The sequence below is a fragment of the Ambystoma mexicanum genome, chromosome 9, assembly GCF_040938575.1.
Source record: "Ambystoma mexicanum isolate Mex_15411 chromosome 9, UKY_AmexF1_1, whole genome shotgun sequence".
Classification (NCBI taxonomy): Eukaryota; Metazoa; Chordata; class Amphibia; order Caudata; family Ambystomatidae; genus Ambystoma; species Ambystoma mexicanum.
In genome coordinates this window covers 993,116,809-993,133,027 of record NC_090931.1, presented here as the reverse complement: position 1 = coordinate 993,133,027, position 16,219 = coordinate 993,116,809, and the positions used below count along the sequence as shown (strand labels likewise).

The window sequence follows — 16,219 nt, the reverse complement described above, 5'->3', positions numbered from 1 at the left end:
TGTGTCTTGTCAGCACTTTACATGTTGCAGCAAGGTGGTTCACAAAATAATTTAAGGATACTGAAAGTCGCTTTGAGTTCCCGACAGAGCCCATTTACACCATAGTTTCATTTTAGAGAGGGTAAATGATGAGACAGCTAAGGTCAGACTAGGTTTGGTGACCACAATAAAGAGTTCGAGAGCTGAGTCAGAACCAAATTGAATTTGTGGCAATCAGTGAAAAAGCCACATATTTAAATTAGTAAGGAAAGATTGGGCAGAAGGAGCCACCAATCAAACATATAAGTCTCCCATGTTCATGTTTTCCTGGTGATGGAAGACATTCGTTACCCAATTTCATGAAATACAATTAGAAGTCAGCAGGTGGTGAAGACTTCTGGCTGCCATTGCAAATGAGATGCAGTAATATGGAAAAAGAGGAAAGGAAAATACTATTCGGGTTGTCTCATATCCCGCAGAATAAAAGGTCTGGGTAACGTATTGAAGACCTCTGTTCCCCCACACCCTGAAATTTAAACTGTGGCTAAATACGCGATGATTTATCAGATGTAGGTACTATTTCATAAAATAAATATGAGTGAATACGTTTTTTGTGTGTCTTGGTAAAATGTTAGTGATTTTTAGGTGACCATATCAAGACGGTTAGCCACATGAAGAGGAAGGCGCCCAAGTTATTGAGTCCTTGAAATAAACAACAACAGATGTTTCCTTGCTTTTTGATAATGGTAGCTTTGTAAGGTTATTACCAAGAACTGTGCTGGTCTTACTGGTCATAGAGAAACGTAAACTGGACGAAAACCGTGAACAGGTCCTGCTGCTGCTTTTCTCTGCCATCACGGTGATCCACCCACACATGGACATCTCAGAACCGTCCTCAGGGCATACTGTGCTCCTTTGTGGGTCTTAATTGATAGGTATAGGTATCTGCCCTTTCCTCCCTTTGTATACAATGGGCCAATGTATTGTTACTTGACCCCAGTGTCCTGCACTGACTGAGACCTCCAGAAATATTTACACTGATTTACCTGTCAAGTGATCTATCCTCATAGCAGCTTCGCTTTTAATGTGTACTTTGTTTTGGGTAGCATCGTTCTGCATAAAGTGTTTCTGTGTCAGATTATTATTCTCCGTTAAATGCCTTCCTATCTATGATTATCTATCAAGGTTCGACTAGGTCATATAAATTTGACCTTTTGCATACTGTTATCCATACATTATTTTTCATGTGTATTGCCTCACTTGCAACGTGCAAGAAACTCGAGAGAAATACAAATAACGCAACCTCTTATGTAACAGGGCAATTTTCAGCCAAAATGCCGTCATTTCAGCATTTACTGAATTTGTTTTCAATTACCAAACAAGTTTAACATTTAGTGCCTGGTTCTCAATGAATGGGTGAGCGCACCCCAAATGCATAAACACTTTTTCTGTTTTCAAAATCCAGCCTGCACACATTTGCACTTCACACGACATTTATCTCAATTCTCAGTCTTTCAAAGTTGTAGTGAGGATTGTTTGCCGTTAATTGAAATAGTCAGTCAACATTATATTTCTATTTGAAATCATTGGGCTGGAGGATTATCATGTTTAGACTCATATAATAGAAGAAAGTACATCTGTGCTCGGATCGTCTAAGGGAGGTTTACTTGTAGCTACAATATATATGCAATTCAGCATCCAGTACTGAACATAGTGCTTGTCATAGATATTAGTAATGTCGGGCAACACACAATACACCCTTTGCTCTAATGTGATATGCTGCATTTTAGCAAGCCACCGCCGACACCTTTATTCCTTGTGTCCCTATTGTTGATATGCCTTAAAGAACACTAGCGCCACATCTTCATTCTCTCCTTGGTGTGACACTAGATGTAAGCCACATTTCCCATGTGTGAGGGTTAGCAATACTAAATATGACACCTTATGTACAGTTCTGCAGTGTAGATATTGAATGGCATTCTGAGGTTGGTGACTGGTGCATAGTGATGTGCAATGCTGTGTTTCATTTTATGTACATTTGTTCATGCTTCCTTACGAAAACATTAGTGGTGCACATATTCAAATCTCCATTTGAAAAAGGCAGCTCGGTTTCAACCTCTTCAACAGTGCTCTTTATTTTTTTTAAACAAAGCATGAATTGTAATGAACACAGATCAAATATTGCCTCAAATTAAAACATGTAATTTATTGAAGTGTGCATCAGTGCTTTTAAGCAGATTAGCTGAATTGTACAAAATAACTCATTAGGATTTACAAAACCTCTTTCAGGTGTGAATGAGCACCTTTTGTATGGGCAATACTAGTCTACCTTGGATGCAAAACCCAAGAGGCATTTACTTTGAGACCACCAACATTGATCAATGTGCTGAACCATATGCTTAACTAAAAAGTGAAACTCCATACATCAAAGAACCTTGAAATGCCCTAGCCACTGTGAGGGGTCAGAAATGTGAGGTGGACAACTCTCTGAAGATTTTTCAACAGATGCCATTGTATTAACTCAAAAGATTGGATGAACGCCTCACTATCCCTACCCAGACAAGGATTTCCCTGCCTAAAATAAACTAAAGGAAGACACTCTAACAAAAACGTTTTCTGTCACTCACACTCATATACACAGTAAATCAATAAGGAAATATATGGCAGTTTAACAAGTGTCACATTATAGGTCACACCACAATCGCTGCTTCTTCTAATAACCTGGGTGAAATTCCCCTTCCCCAGATTTAAGCAGGCCTTTCTTTAAATGTTCAAAAAGGATAAGGAAACATTGGATCATAACAAAAAGTTCCACTTCAGTTCTGTTTGTAATCCAACTTGCCAACACAAAATTACAACTTGGATTCCAAAAGATAATTCACAATTGTTTAATATGGCTTCGCTCTCTCTAGTTGAATTAAAGGTCTGGAGACAGCTTCTTGTCATCAATGGTGAATATGTCAAAACTTCATCACCTTCAAAACAAATGTCTTGGTGAGGATATTTCGGCAACACTTTGTCACAAGCTTTACCCCACCACAGTACTTTATGAGTTTTCACCTGGATCCCTCTAATGCCAGGTTTACCACTTCTCCAACACTCTGCTCTGGTGTGTTCCTGCCAGAACAGAACCAATTGTCACTAACTCTCTTGGCCTGGTATACTTTCCTGCCAGCCAAGATAAACTACTGCAGTTATTTGTGCGGGTATGCGCTACTGACCACAAATAACCAACTGGCACAAAGCTCTAAGACCTGGTGTACTCCCTTGCCTGGCCCAACTATTACCTCTAAGTATTTTTGTGGTAAGGGTCAACTTCAAAGGTTTTAACAATGTCTTCTGCTTCACACAATTATGTTTAGAATCGTCTTTATGGGACACAAGAATCATACTGCTGCTATTTGCTATACCTAAGCATTTGCCGCACGCAAGACAAGCAATGATTCCTTCCTCCTGAACCTCGTTTATCAGAAGGGTAGTCCTCCTGTCAATCTTGTTCCACCTTTGTATAATTAACCAAATGCTGAAAATAACTCTTCCTCTTCATCACACTTCTTTGGCTTTGACAATGTGGTTTTGAGGCTTTCTCTACACGTGGGCAATATTCTTCACACACATTGTTAGGCTCAGGTATGACCTTTTGGCCTGGGAAACCATAGTTGATTCTCAATTTCCTCAATGTGTGTCCCTTCTGACTTTAGCAATGGTACTTTAGGTTATCTTCTTGAGATATTGGCCCCTTGTGTGATTGACTGCTTTTGTCACCCACTATATAACACTCCCTTTCTCCAGGTGGGATCTTTGGAGTCTCTATTTGCAAACTGGTTTGGTTTACATCAGCTATTAGTAATTGGTTTTGTTTCAGCTTGATATTCAGTAGAGTGTCTGGATTTAGACAATGGGTAATTCAGAGCGCTCTGGGGTCACAACAAAACAGTGAACTCAATGGTGGCATGTGCATCCATGTACCTCGCTGCTCCCCGCCCATCTGCTCCACTTGCCCGGCGTGGGCCGGCAACCTCTTCTGCATGGCTTCCCGCATCTCACAGCCCTTGTGGCTCCCCCAGCGAGCCGGTGCTCGCCTGCTATGGCTGAATGCTGCACTCTGAGGAAAACTACAAACAGGTGCACTTTATGCTGCATGCAGGGCATCATTTAGGGGACACCAGGGGTCATACTTGTGACCCCTGTGGTCTCTCCTGCAACCCAAGAAAAAAAAGTAAAACATTTTTTTAAAAACTTTTTTTTAACAAATTGAAGTTCCTTGCTGTGTCAATGCCATGTGGCTCTTTGTTACTAGAGTGGCTGGCTTTCTTGTTCAGGCTTCTTAAAAAAAACAGGGGATTCTACAAGTGTAACACTTTCACCAGTGACTTTAAATAAGAAAACATAGGAATAACAAATAATTTGTCTTTTTGGTAATCTATGCAATAATTACTAGACTCATTAAAGGTTTATTTCAGGCACACTTCAGGGGTGAGCCACAGATTTAGTCTGTTCTTTAACACCTCAAATTCACAATGCAGACAACATCCTCCAAAAAGCATTTAGAGTAGAATAAGCATCACTTCCAGACTATTTATCTTGCTTTTCGCTAGTTGCAGTTTTAGCATGTATTTTTCTGCCAATACATATGGTGATCCATTTTTGTATGAAATGAATACCATGTTACAGTGATATTGTAACCATATTTTTCATAGTGTACTTAGAAACAACGCTATGTAATGCCACTTCTTGTTTTGTCAACGGGTAAATGGTTGTGTTCCATCTCTTCCCGTGGTGTCACTTTGGGTTTGGGTCAAATGACATCACTTGCTGTGATGTCATCAGAAGTCAAGGGCCACATGATGTCACTTCCGCTACCCCTGGCATTTTGGTGAAATGACATCCCTGGCTGTGTGACTTCTGCAGCTGAAGTTTCCCCAGCATCCCGGTGCTCCCCTGCCACCAGTGAACGCTTCATTTTGGGGAAAGTTACAAATAGGTACGGTTTCCACTGCACAACCTCTGCAGCAGACATTTCCCGAGCGTTCCGGTGCTCACTTGCCACCGCTGAATGCTTCACTTTGGGAAAGATACAAACAGGTGTACTTTCTGCTGCGCAAACTCTGCAGCTGAAATCTCAAACCCATACGACCCCCTCAGGACCAGCATCAACTTCTCTCGCCACTCTGGACCCAGCATCCTGGACCTTACATGATTTCTTCTGCTGCTTCGTGGGGAATTTGAATCTCCTCCACACACTACTGTGACTACTGCTCTCCTGCTGCTGTTGCTGCTGCTGCTTTAGCTGCCTTGCCCTCCTCCACCTTAGTCTGCTGGTCTGCACCTGAGGGGGCCTTTTATGCCTCTCAGCCGTTCTCAGGTGTCAGTCATTTTTCTTAATGGGATGCACTCTGCAACCCTGTGGCTCCGCATCCCTCTTCTTCATCCCAGTACTGTGGGTATGCTGGGACTTGCAGTCCCTAACACAAAAGTCATTGTTCTCCAAAATATGTTCCCCACTAATTTCCTTTTTCGCATTAAGCAAATTCGTTAACAGAGTATCACATGGAGAAAAAGACATATTTGGATTTTTACAGAGGATTGAGCCTTTTCCAGATTGGTAGTTTGCAAACACCTCTCTGCATGTTTTTCCTGAGACTCATAGGATTTCCTATTTCTAGAAGTGTTATATTTTTTCTAAGAGCTTTTCTCACCCTTAATACAAAACCAGTTATAGTTGTCTTTGCTCACAATGTTATATTTAACTTTAGGGAGTACCCATTCTCTTTGACAACATGCCATTACATGTACCAGCATTAATGATATTGCCTTCAAGGAGGTAGACAAGTACCGCCTCTCATCCCATGACGTCCTCCTGTTTCCCTGGGCCCATTCTCCTCCCAGTTGATCCTCCCGGCTAACACCGCCCCCAGGGTCAGGATCAGGAAGCACCTGCCTTACCCTGGCCACCTGAGAGGAGACTTTAGGAAGGGTTTTCGTGAGGACTCTGTAGGATTCATCACACCACCCTGCTCCTCCAGTCCCATACAGCCCTTGAAGGACCTTTTTAAGTATCACTTTATTGCTTTGTGTTACAATACTTGGTGCATTGCAATGTATTAGCTACCCAGTTGTACTCACCAGTTTTCTAGTACGGTGGTTAAAATGATCCAACTGGAATTGAACAAAAAGCTGAGGGAGCATTTGTTTTGCTTGATATATCATCCCAAAATGTCCTCATGCAGTTTGACCATTCTCACAATGGGGATGAATACCAATATAAGGGGATACTTCAGTATAAAGATGCATGCTGGGTATACTGTGTATGAGAATTCAGATACCCTATATGGTTCTGAGTACTTTATATTTGCTTTTTTATTAAATTATTTGTATCCTTGCGCAGGGGCCATGCTAATCTTCTCTGTATCATTCCAATTTCAGTATATGTGCTATCGAAGATTTCTTGTACTCTTAGATGAGTGTGTGAGGTCACTGATTTAATGTTTCTAGAACATGTTGAAAGGTTTGTTTTGCAGCTGAAATCTCTGATCTCTTCAATTCAAAGGCGTGAAGTCAAAAACAACGTTAAATACCATGCTCAGTGAGTTGTGGGTTGGAAATTGTGCACTGTAACGTAAGACAGACTTTAATGTGATTTGGCATGCACAAATTATACAGTAGAGCACCTTACTGTACAAGTTCCTTTCTTTGGGACATTTTCTACAGTAGGGAGACATGTTTACTTTATCTCTATTGGTTCAACAAAACCAGAAGGGGGAGGTTAAAGTGTCCTTGAAACAGGAAGATACGATGGACAGAGAGTGGTACTGCAAGATGAAGTGAGGGCATAAAGGAACCAACATTTTGTCCAATGTTGATGTGCAAAACAGTAATGGTCTGTTTATGGACACTCCACACTATCACATAACATAAACAAGTAAACGAGGACGGTGTAAGCAAAATATTGGATGGAAACTTGTATGGACTTCACAGGTGTCATAAGTACAACATCCAATCTGTTGCAATATTTAAACAGGATGGCATTTTGGAAGAAAGGGCATCCATAAGCTACAGCCAAAGCATCTGATGAAAGTCTATATCTTCACGGGCATCTCCAAGCATTGCCCAGAGGCCTTAGTAATCTTAAATCTATTATGGACACTGCTTTCTGTAAGGACAGCCTTACCATTGGATGTTCTTCCATCGGGAGGCCTCTGCTATCCTCTCAAAATTCTAGAAGAACACCTCTCACACCCCTTACACATATTTCTACTGAGGTGATATTGGGGGCACTGGAGCTCTGCTCTGCAAATGTCCAAGGAGGTCAATGTTCACGGTTACCAACTTGCCTTCTGCCCTGGCTCCTTCTCAACCTAAACTTCCTGCCCCAGCCTGCATCTTGGTGGGGGATGGCAGTAATGTTTCAAGGCTTGGGTGATTTGGGGAAGTATTATCTCCCCTTAGTTTCTTAAACCAATGCAGAAAAGTTGGCAGGCTACCTGGAGACCACATTTACTCTTGGTTCCATATCAAAGGAATATTCTTTTTTGCAGTCTGGGTTTGGGTACCCTGTAGCACCCAATCCAAATTGCTGTCACTGTCTTCGGGTCTTAGATATTGTCAGAGTCGTCTTTAAGTTGGTTGGTATGTAGATCCCTCACCCCAGATCTGCAGGATGCCCCTGAATATCATGCCAGCACATAGGATGGGTACTTACACTTATAGTCTAGCTGATGGACCACTGCGGTTGGGTGGGGACTGAGCCTGGCCCCTGCCCTGATTATAGCAGGGACAGTGGACCATGGACAAGATGGCAGACTTTGTCATCTCAAACCAGCACTAACCATGTATGGTAGACATTTTCTTCTAGTTTGAGGGTGGGAAGCTGAGGGTACCTTCCCTGAGTATGGTCTTAGTATTGGCATCTTGAGTGAGCTCGCCAGTCTGTGCCTGCTTGTTTCCATGTCTGGCACCATCTGTCATGTAGGGCACCTGGGCTCAAGAAGGTCACCCAAACAAAGCACTGTTGTTCTATCACTTTATTGCAGGACGGTGTATAAGTAGGGGCACACTTAAATTCAAAAGTGAGAACTTCCTACAACATATAATAATCAAATTGTTTTCTCCCAAATGCCTCTCCTCTGCCAGATTGCTTTTATGTATCGTTTAGCAAATTAAGGCGAAATAACTCCAAATTATATAAATGGGCTGACATGTCTTAAGTATGTAAATAGTCATCTAAATTGACAGACAGTTTATGATGGTTGACAAGTGATGCTATTTTGAAGTAGCAAAGAATGTATTTGTTAGGAATTCGGGTTCCTGGAGCAAATGTTCCATTTACTATTGATCACTCGAGGTTACTTCACCTCCCTTGCTCTGGTGTTGTGGGATTAAGGTTGACACAATCCCTTTGCTTCAGTCTAAAATGGTTGGGGGCTTTCCAGGGTCCCATACCACAAGACTGATTCTAGCACAAAATTCTGTGAGCAGATGGGCCAGTGGTTGTAACTGACATCTTTCTTCCCTTGACTCTCTGATCTGATGGTAATCTCTCTTTTCTCATCCATTTCTTCCATCCACTGTCAGGACCTGCCTAAGGTGCCCTTCTGGAACATTTCATGCATGTGCTATCTGTATATTGGTCTTCCTTAATCTTCCCTTCACTCCCTACTCATCTTCTTTCTCTTCCACCTCCTGGGATGTTGTCTTCTCTGGTATGTTTCTTGCTCTGCCTTTCTCTCCTTGTTCTCCGGAACTCCATACCCCTTCCACTACCACCTCCAAAACATGGTACACCTCCGTCCACCTCCTTTGTGCTACTCTTGTGCGCTGATGGGACTTCTTCATAGTCACTCCTGGGTACTGATATTTGAAGCTGATGGGACTTCTTCATAGTCACTCCTGGGTACTGATATTTGAAATTCCTCTCAATTCTTGGGTTTTATCATCTCTTCCTGAACTCTGTCTCTTATAATCTTCTTCCCACATATGGGGCAATATGCTATCCCCTCCTCCTCCTGGACCTGTCATATTTTTGCTTTTACCACCTTTGTCACACCCTTAACACTCACTACTTCATCCTGTTCTGTCTTCTTACTTTTCTGTGGTTACCTCCTCCTCCTCCTGCTTCTTCGTCCCCTCCAGGTCCTTCTGCCAACTCTCACCTACTGATGTTACTACATCCCCCTTCAACTACTTAAATCCTCATGAGTGTTGTCCACTATCGCCCCCTGATGTTACCCCACCTTCTTCCACCTTCTTAACTCCTTCTGCCTCCTGTTGTCCATTCTCATCTCCTGATGTTACCTTCTCTCCCTTCACCTCATTAACTCCTACCACCTCTTTCTGTCCACTCTCAATCCATGACCTTACCACCACCTTCCTAATGCTCTTAGCTTTCCCCCTCCCTCCTGCTGCTTTCCACTGCTACCATCTCTCCAACTCTGCTCATTCCACTGCTCTCCATTCTCCAGCCTTCTCCAAATGCAACTCTGATGTTCATGTAACAATCATTACCTTGCTGGAGATGGTTGCTTCCCCTGCCCCCTTAGGTGAGGGCTGGGATTGGTTGTCCATAAATGCATCCAGGTCTGCTCTAGGATTAGTGGTTGGGATCAAGCCTATAATTGGCCTATCCATCATCATGGAACCAGCAATCCCTCTGTGATCCTCTCCTGTGTTGTAGTGAGAGCCCCTGCTATCCAAATATCTGAATTCAATGTTGGAAACACACTCAGTGTGATTTCTAAAACTCTTAAGATTAGTACATTATCTCAGCCAAAACTGCAACTCTGTATTTTTGTCAGAGAAACTCTTCTGTAACTTTGTTTTCCCTCTGATACAATCATTGGGACACCTCTGAGTTGCAACATTTATGACCCTTTGAGGTTTTGAAATGACTTGATTGTCTTCAAATGACCTGATGATCATAAAAAGCTTTTAATAATGTTATAATACATATTACCATTGCCTAGTGAATGGAAATATGTTCCCTTAAAGGGAAAGGTTGCTTTTTGTATACTGGAGCTGGAGATTTGTTTAAAGAGGTGCAGGCTTTCATAACATGCCTTGTGGATTGCTGGACTGGGGAAGTTCTAGATCCCCATGACTGGCATGAGATGAGGCACTGTGTTGGTTATTTGCTCATTGATCCTCTCATGCCCCTCTGAGGGCCCTAAATCCACTGGCTTGGGGTGGCACCCAGCCCCCAGCATCACCGCCTTTGTGCTTCCCAGAACAAGGCAGCAGAGCTGATCACAGTACCCAAAGGTACCTCCCTTGCAATATAAGGACTCCCTTGCTGTCTGCCATTGTCAATTTCTGCCACTGGCACGTACTGGACACATTTTCTCCAGCATCAAGTTCATCTACAAGATATTCAAGTCCTTGTTCTTCCTAAAACTAGATAGCGTTGTTTAGTGACTCGGTCTGAATTGGCTTCACCAAGGCATTTTCCAGTACCTGGTCTTTAAAAAGAGGAAAGAACTTGAGGGACACGCTTGTCCACTCCAGGGCCTCTCCCGAGCATGGAGGATTGATCCAAAATACTTTACAAACAGCATGGAATCCACAGAGAATGAATGTGGTGGGTCACCACCCCTGTGGAAACTGTAGTACATGTGATTTCACTACCAACATCACAGAGTTCGTTCATTGGAGCTTTCATTGGTCTATTAAAATGTTTTCGAACTGTAACTCCTCAAATGTGATTTGCATTATCATGTGTCATTTGTACATCGGAATGACGATTAGAAAAGTATCTGTTCACATTAATGAACATCGCTGCTGAATACGCAACAGGACGTTCACTGAACCCATCGTTCAGAAGTTTGTGGGTAAACAACATGGCATAGAGGATTTTAGTTGGCTTGTAATATATCAACTCAAACCAGATAGCAACAATTTTCCATTGCATCTCAGCTGTTCAAATTAGAAAAAACTTGGATCCATCACATTTGCACACATGTATGTGGTTTAAATGACGTCCTGCACAGGGTATCTTTATTAAACTGACAAGCCATGTAGTCATTATCACCTTGGGACATCTTTTTTGCTGGCCATCTGAAACACCTGCAAAGGAGGTGATTGAGTGCTTATACAATGGGCACACAAGTAAACACGTTATTTCTTCCATTTCGCTGTTTAACATCAGCCACCTATGTGTCAGGGCTTCAGCATTTGTGATTTGATATTTGTGGTGAAACTTTATTACACAAATGATTGCTGCCTCTACGAACAGTTGTCTAGTTTTTCTAATTATTTCAGATGGCCCATACACATGGTGATTGTCCGTGGACCATAGAGTTGTGTAATCTATGGTAAATGTATCACACACAAAGTAATGGCTGGTTGCAGCATGGCAAAATGTGTATACTCTGGCCGAATGTTTTTGCATGCGGGGAACCTAATCAGAAGAAATGTTGGAGGCACATCAGTGACTTATGAATTTGGTTAAACAGATGCATTAACCTGCGGTTAGGTAGAGTCGTTGGCCCCATAGTTAGAGATTTGTGATGTAGCATCGATTACCCCTGGCATTAAGGTGTCCTTTTGTTCTTAGGAGATGTATGGTGAATGATGGAGACCTTGCGTCCCTAGTCATCAACAGCAGCACCTGGTATTTTCGTGCTCTTTTAGAAGGCTTGTTCTTGAAAATCTGGGATTTGGCCAAAGTTGATGGCCGATACGCACGTTTGACAGTAAAAGTGTATCTCGCTTATTGATGTAGGACATAGTCAGTTACATTAGTTTCTCTTTAGATTAAGTTTTGTGAAAATGGACAGATTGGACAAATTCTCCAGTTTTTTTGTGTAGGTTTCTGACAGTGCTACACCCGAGGATCACTGGTGGGGAATCAGCTTCATGATTGGAAGAGTATTCCTTCTCTAAATGGCTTTCATTGGCAGATGTGGCATGGTCATTCTGCATTTGGTGCTACATGGTGATGACAACATGAGTAAGACCATCATTTTGGGTGAAGTAATAATGTGTTTTCTAGTTTATTTTACAGACATGGTCAGGTTATGTCTTACTCTTCGCAAAAGATTGTTGCCCGCCCTGAAGAAGGTTGGGTTGTTATAAAAATAAAAAACTATGTGAGCTAATACTCGAGTAGGCAATGTAGAATTCCAAGCTAGACTTTAACAAAATGTTTAACTATGTTGCTTCCTTATTTAGTTAGCCACAGGCAGCATACAGTTTATCGCCAGGCTACATCAAATAGCAGCACATGTGATCTTCAGTTGCATAGTCCAGACTGTATTAAACATCAGTCAGTTTTCAATATTACACAAATTGCTTGTTTGCACAGATTGCTTAGTTGCACAGTTATTTTCATGCATTTGAGGGGTGTTTTTGAGAGTATGTGTGTTGGTGTGGTATGAGGGGATTGTATTGTACAGATGATTATTGCCTGAGACGTTGTTTTGAGTTTTGATGCATTCACACATGTTGTACTTTTATTTGTTGGAATATGATCAAAAATACTAATTTGCTTTATATTTGTACATTGCATGTAGCCATTGATGTGTTTGAAAGGTTACACAGGATCATGTCTGTGTATGCTTTTGTTACTGGTAGGGGCAAGTGAGGTTTTGGTACTAGAGAAAATAAAAATACACGTGTTAATATGTGTCAAGGATGTTGAATTACAGTTGGCACAGTTGGTGTACAGAGTGAAACGTTCTATCACCCGAGTTCGCCCATTGATTATTTCGAGATCCCAATACTTAAAGAAGCTCTGCCAGCATTTCCCCTCAGCATCCTGTGATTTATTTTCCAGGAGACTGTATTGATGTAAACAGACATTGTTGGCAGTACCCCGTCCCCCCTTGACATGGCAGCTAAGATCACCTGCCAAAATAATGAAGTGGGACTTGGTGTTACACTTCCATTGGCCTAACAGCTCATGTAATGCTTCCTGAATTAGTTCTCTATGGTTAGCCCTGAGGGGGTTATACACATTAACCAATAAAACATTTTCCCAGGACTGTTTCACTGTTATGGGGACTTCGATCGCACTGATATGATCTTCATAGTTGGTTATTATCTTTCTGCTTGCAATTGAATTTAAAACTCCAACTAAAAGACCACTTTAAGGCCATCCATGAGGCCCCTTCTTAGCCACAGAATGGAACAAGGAGTACCCATCCATAGTCATAGGTGCTAGTAGCCAGGTCTCTTGGAGTAGAAAAAATATTTGTTTATCAATGAGCGATAAAGATCCATCAGTGGTGAGCAGATGATTAAACCCACGCGTGTTCCAAGATAGCAGAGAGCAAGCTCAGGGTTTCTGGAGGACCATCGCGAGGGAATCTGCTAACCACTTCGAGGTGTTTTGGATTTCACTCATCTGTACATTCTTTCCAGAGGGGAGAGCCGGTTTATCAGATTTGTTATTGTTTGTTGATTTAGGATTATTGGGGATTAATTGATCTTCATCTTCTCTGTTGACATCAACCCCCACCCCAACTTGTATTAGACTGTTCTTATGTGTGCGAATCAATTGTGCTGTAGCCTGAACGACACAATGCAAGGCCGAGACGTTAAGGTTACACACCCTAAGAGGTTCAACAAAAGAGAAATCTTCAGATCGTAACACACGCAGTTGGGGTATGAGGTGTAGTTTAGTCAACACCTCCGATCTGGTCAGCCATTTATCCCTTTTCCTTTGATTCAGGTTTTCTATTATACAAATTTTGTCCTCCTTATGCTTGGTGTCCCTGATAGGCTCTCTACACAAGGAGGATTCCTGGGCCCGCGGTTTGGAACCTCTACGGGGAGTAGAGTATTTATTTGTTTCTCCCTCAGAGTAAATCGATGAGGCTTAGTGTAGGTCATTGCTGCTAACATAAGAGATCTCATTTGTTTTTTCAGGGAGTATCCAGCTAGTCAAAGTCACCACTGGTTTACTTTGACGTTTCTTGGCTTTACGTGCTCTTTTCCTCGCTTATTTTGATTTTATTAGTGGAACAGCAGTTGCTGGTAATGGAGATGCTATGATCACTGGGACCTTCTTATAAGGCACTCGCCTAGCCATATGCTGCTGTTTTCTTGAAAAGAAGATAGCAAAATCATCATGCGGGCCAGATTCTACTTTGTTTATTGGGGGGATGGGTCCACTTCCGGATTGATTCTGGGTGATTTATCTTCTGGGCGTTCAGTCTCCTGAACAATTCTTGGATCAGGTAATCCCAGGTGGAGAACCGAATTGACATGGATTCTCCCACGCAACTTCAATAGAATTTTGAGTGCAAACTGCATGGATTCCATGGAGGTTTGAAGGTCCGTAATTGAAGTTAGGTTAGCCCGAGATAATTCACTAGGCCTAGATTCATCCAAGTGCCCAGAACCTTCTAAATCAATTGACAGATTGGATGATGCAGAGAGGCGACCCATTCCAGGAATTAATGAGGAACTGATTGCAGGGTTTATTGGCAGTTCATCTGGCGTGATAGATGGTACACTCTTAGTTACTTCCTGGTCCTGCGCCTCTGTTAGGCCCACTGGCACGCTATTGTCTGCATGCAAGACCTGTGCGTCAATTACCAATCCACCCATATTCACCGGCATACTTTCTCTTGCTGTGGATGCCATAGATCTTTGAATGGAGAGGCATAGGTCCAGTAGAGAGTTATTGTGGTATCATCCGCATATATATGCGGATGATACCTAGGTCTTATTGCATCTAGGAAACTACTTTTTGGTTGTGTATGGAATGTTATTTTGTAGAAATCCTCAGAAAGTGAAGATTCATCTATTATGACAGAGTAGTTCTGATGACCACAGAGTTGGTCTGATTGGCCCGCGTGGCCTTGTCTGGTTCCATCACATAAAGTTAGGAATCTAGGAGTTAAGCTGGATTCATCTCTGTCTCTGGTGGCTCAGATAAGCTTGGTATCCTGGTCATGCTTCTTCCCCCTTTGTATACTCAGGAGATTCTTGGATTTCTTCACCCATTCACACAAGGTGCAATTGTAAATGCATTTATCGCTAGTCACATTGATATCTCTTATGCAGTTTATCTGGGACTGCTGAAAGCCTCAGTTCATAAATTCCAACAAATTATTCAGAATGCTGCAGCAAAGATACAGTTACATTTGGGTCATAAAGAGGGAATTTGGACTGCACTGTAAAGGCTGGCAGTTGATCAGTGGAGTTAGTTTAATGCATCTGGTTGGTGCACAAACGTTATTATGATCAGGCTCATGTTTTCTTTGAAAAGCGTATGACACAATTAAAACCTGTTAGACTTTTAAGATCGTCTTCCCTCGTCCTCACTCTTTTCCACTGCAAGCATCAAGACTGTGGAGTTCTTTATCTGCTGCAATCTGCCTTATCATCTAACCATCTAGCGTTCAGGCAGAAGTTAAAGACACACTTAATATTTTGCTAAATATTTCCTGATTTTTATTTTGGTATCACATTTTGTCAAAATTCTATGCACATTTGAACATTTGAATTGAAAAATAGATGGGGGGTGTGGTAACGGTATAACTTAGGGTGGGGGTAGTGGAGTGGGCGGTGCAGGGGGTCTCCCCCCCATTATTTAAAACAAAAGTGCAAAAAGACATTTTTGAAATTCGGCCAAAAATACTGTCTTTTCTACTTCCCAAAATACTTTTTGATTTTTTCACTGACATACTTTAGGTCACTTAACTAGAATCTTTCTAATGTCCGGATAGCTTCTTGGGTCTCTGTCACATAGAAGGCTAGTAGTTTCAAATTGAGAGTTAAAATAGGCTTCCAGAAGGAATTTGGGTGATTTTCACATATCTGAAATGAAGAGGAACAAATGACCAAATGTTATTTATTTGAAAATAACATTTGGTATTTCCTCCTGCAGCCATTTCAGATAACCCGATCCCACCCACCCCCTTAATTACCCGTTGGTGGCACACTCCACTATGTGCCGGCAACTCGCCGTTACCCTAGGATGCCTGTTCCCATTCACTTCCATGATCGGGAACCGGCGCCGCAGGGTCCTTATCTCTTCTTTTTTTGAAAACTTTATCCGAAAGGGTGCAGCTCACGTTGACATTATAGTGATCACTGAATGGGAGATTTGGTCGAATTTCTCGGCTGTTAGAAATGTTCGTACGGCCAAAATTCGGGAAAATCTCCCATCCAAGCTTTTATTTTCAGTCTTTTTGGCCTTTTCCTTCCAGAAGATGGTGAATCTCAATCTTGGAGTAATGTTATGCACATTCTACCAAACTGACCTACAAAATGTATGGGGATAGAATTTTCAGGA

The 16,219-nt window shown here is 42.0% G+C and overlaps 1 protein-coding gene and 1 non-coding gene across 2 annotated transcripts in view; one reads left to right on the top strand and one right to left on the bottom strand.

Moving 5' to 3' along the window:
• LOC138488874 (dynein axonemal heavy chain 11-like) overlaps nucleotides 1-16,219 on the top strand; it is a 2,478,284-nt gene that overhangs the window by 1,514,871 nt on the left and 947,194 nt on the right. The window lies entirely within an intron of this gene.
• On the bottom strand, nucleotides 6,326-6,427 carry LOC138490573 (U6 spliceosomal RNA). Its single transcript, XR_011275518.1, has one exon. It is a non-coding gene; the product is annotated as a U6 spliceosomal RNA (small nuclear RNA).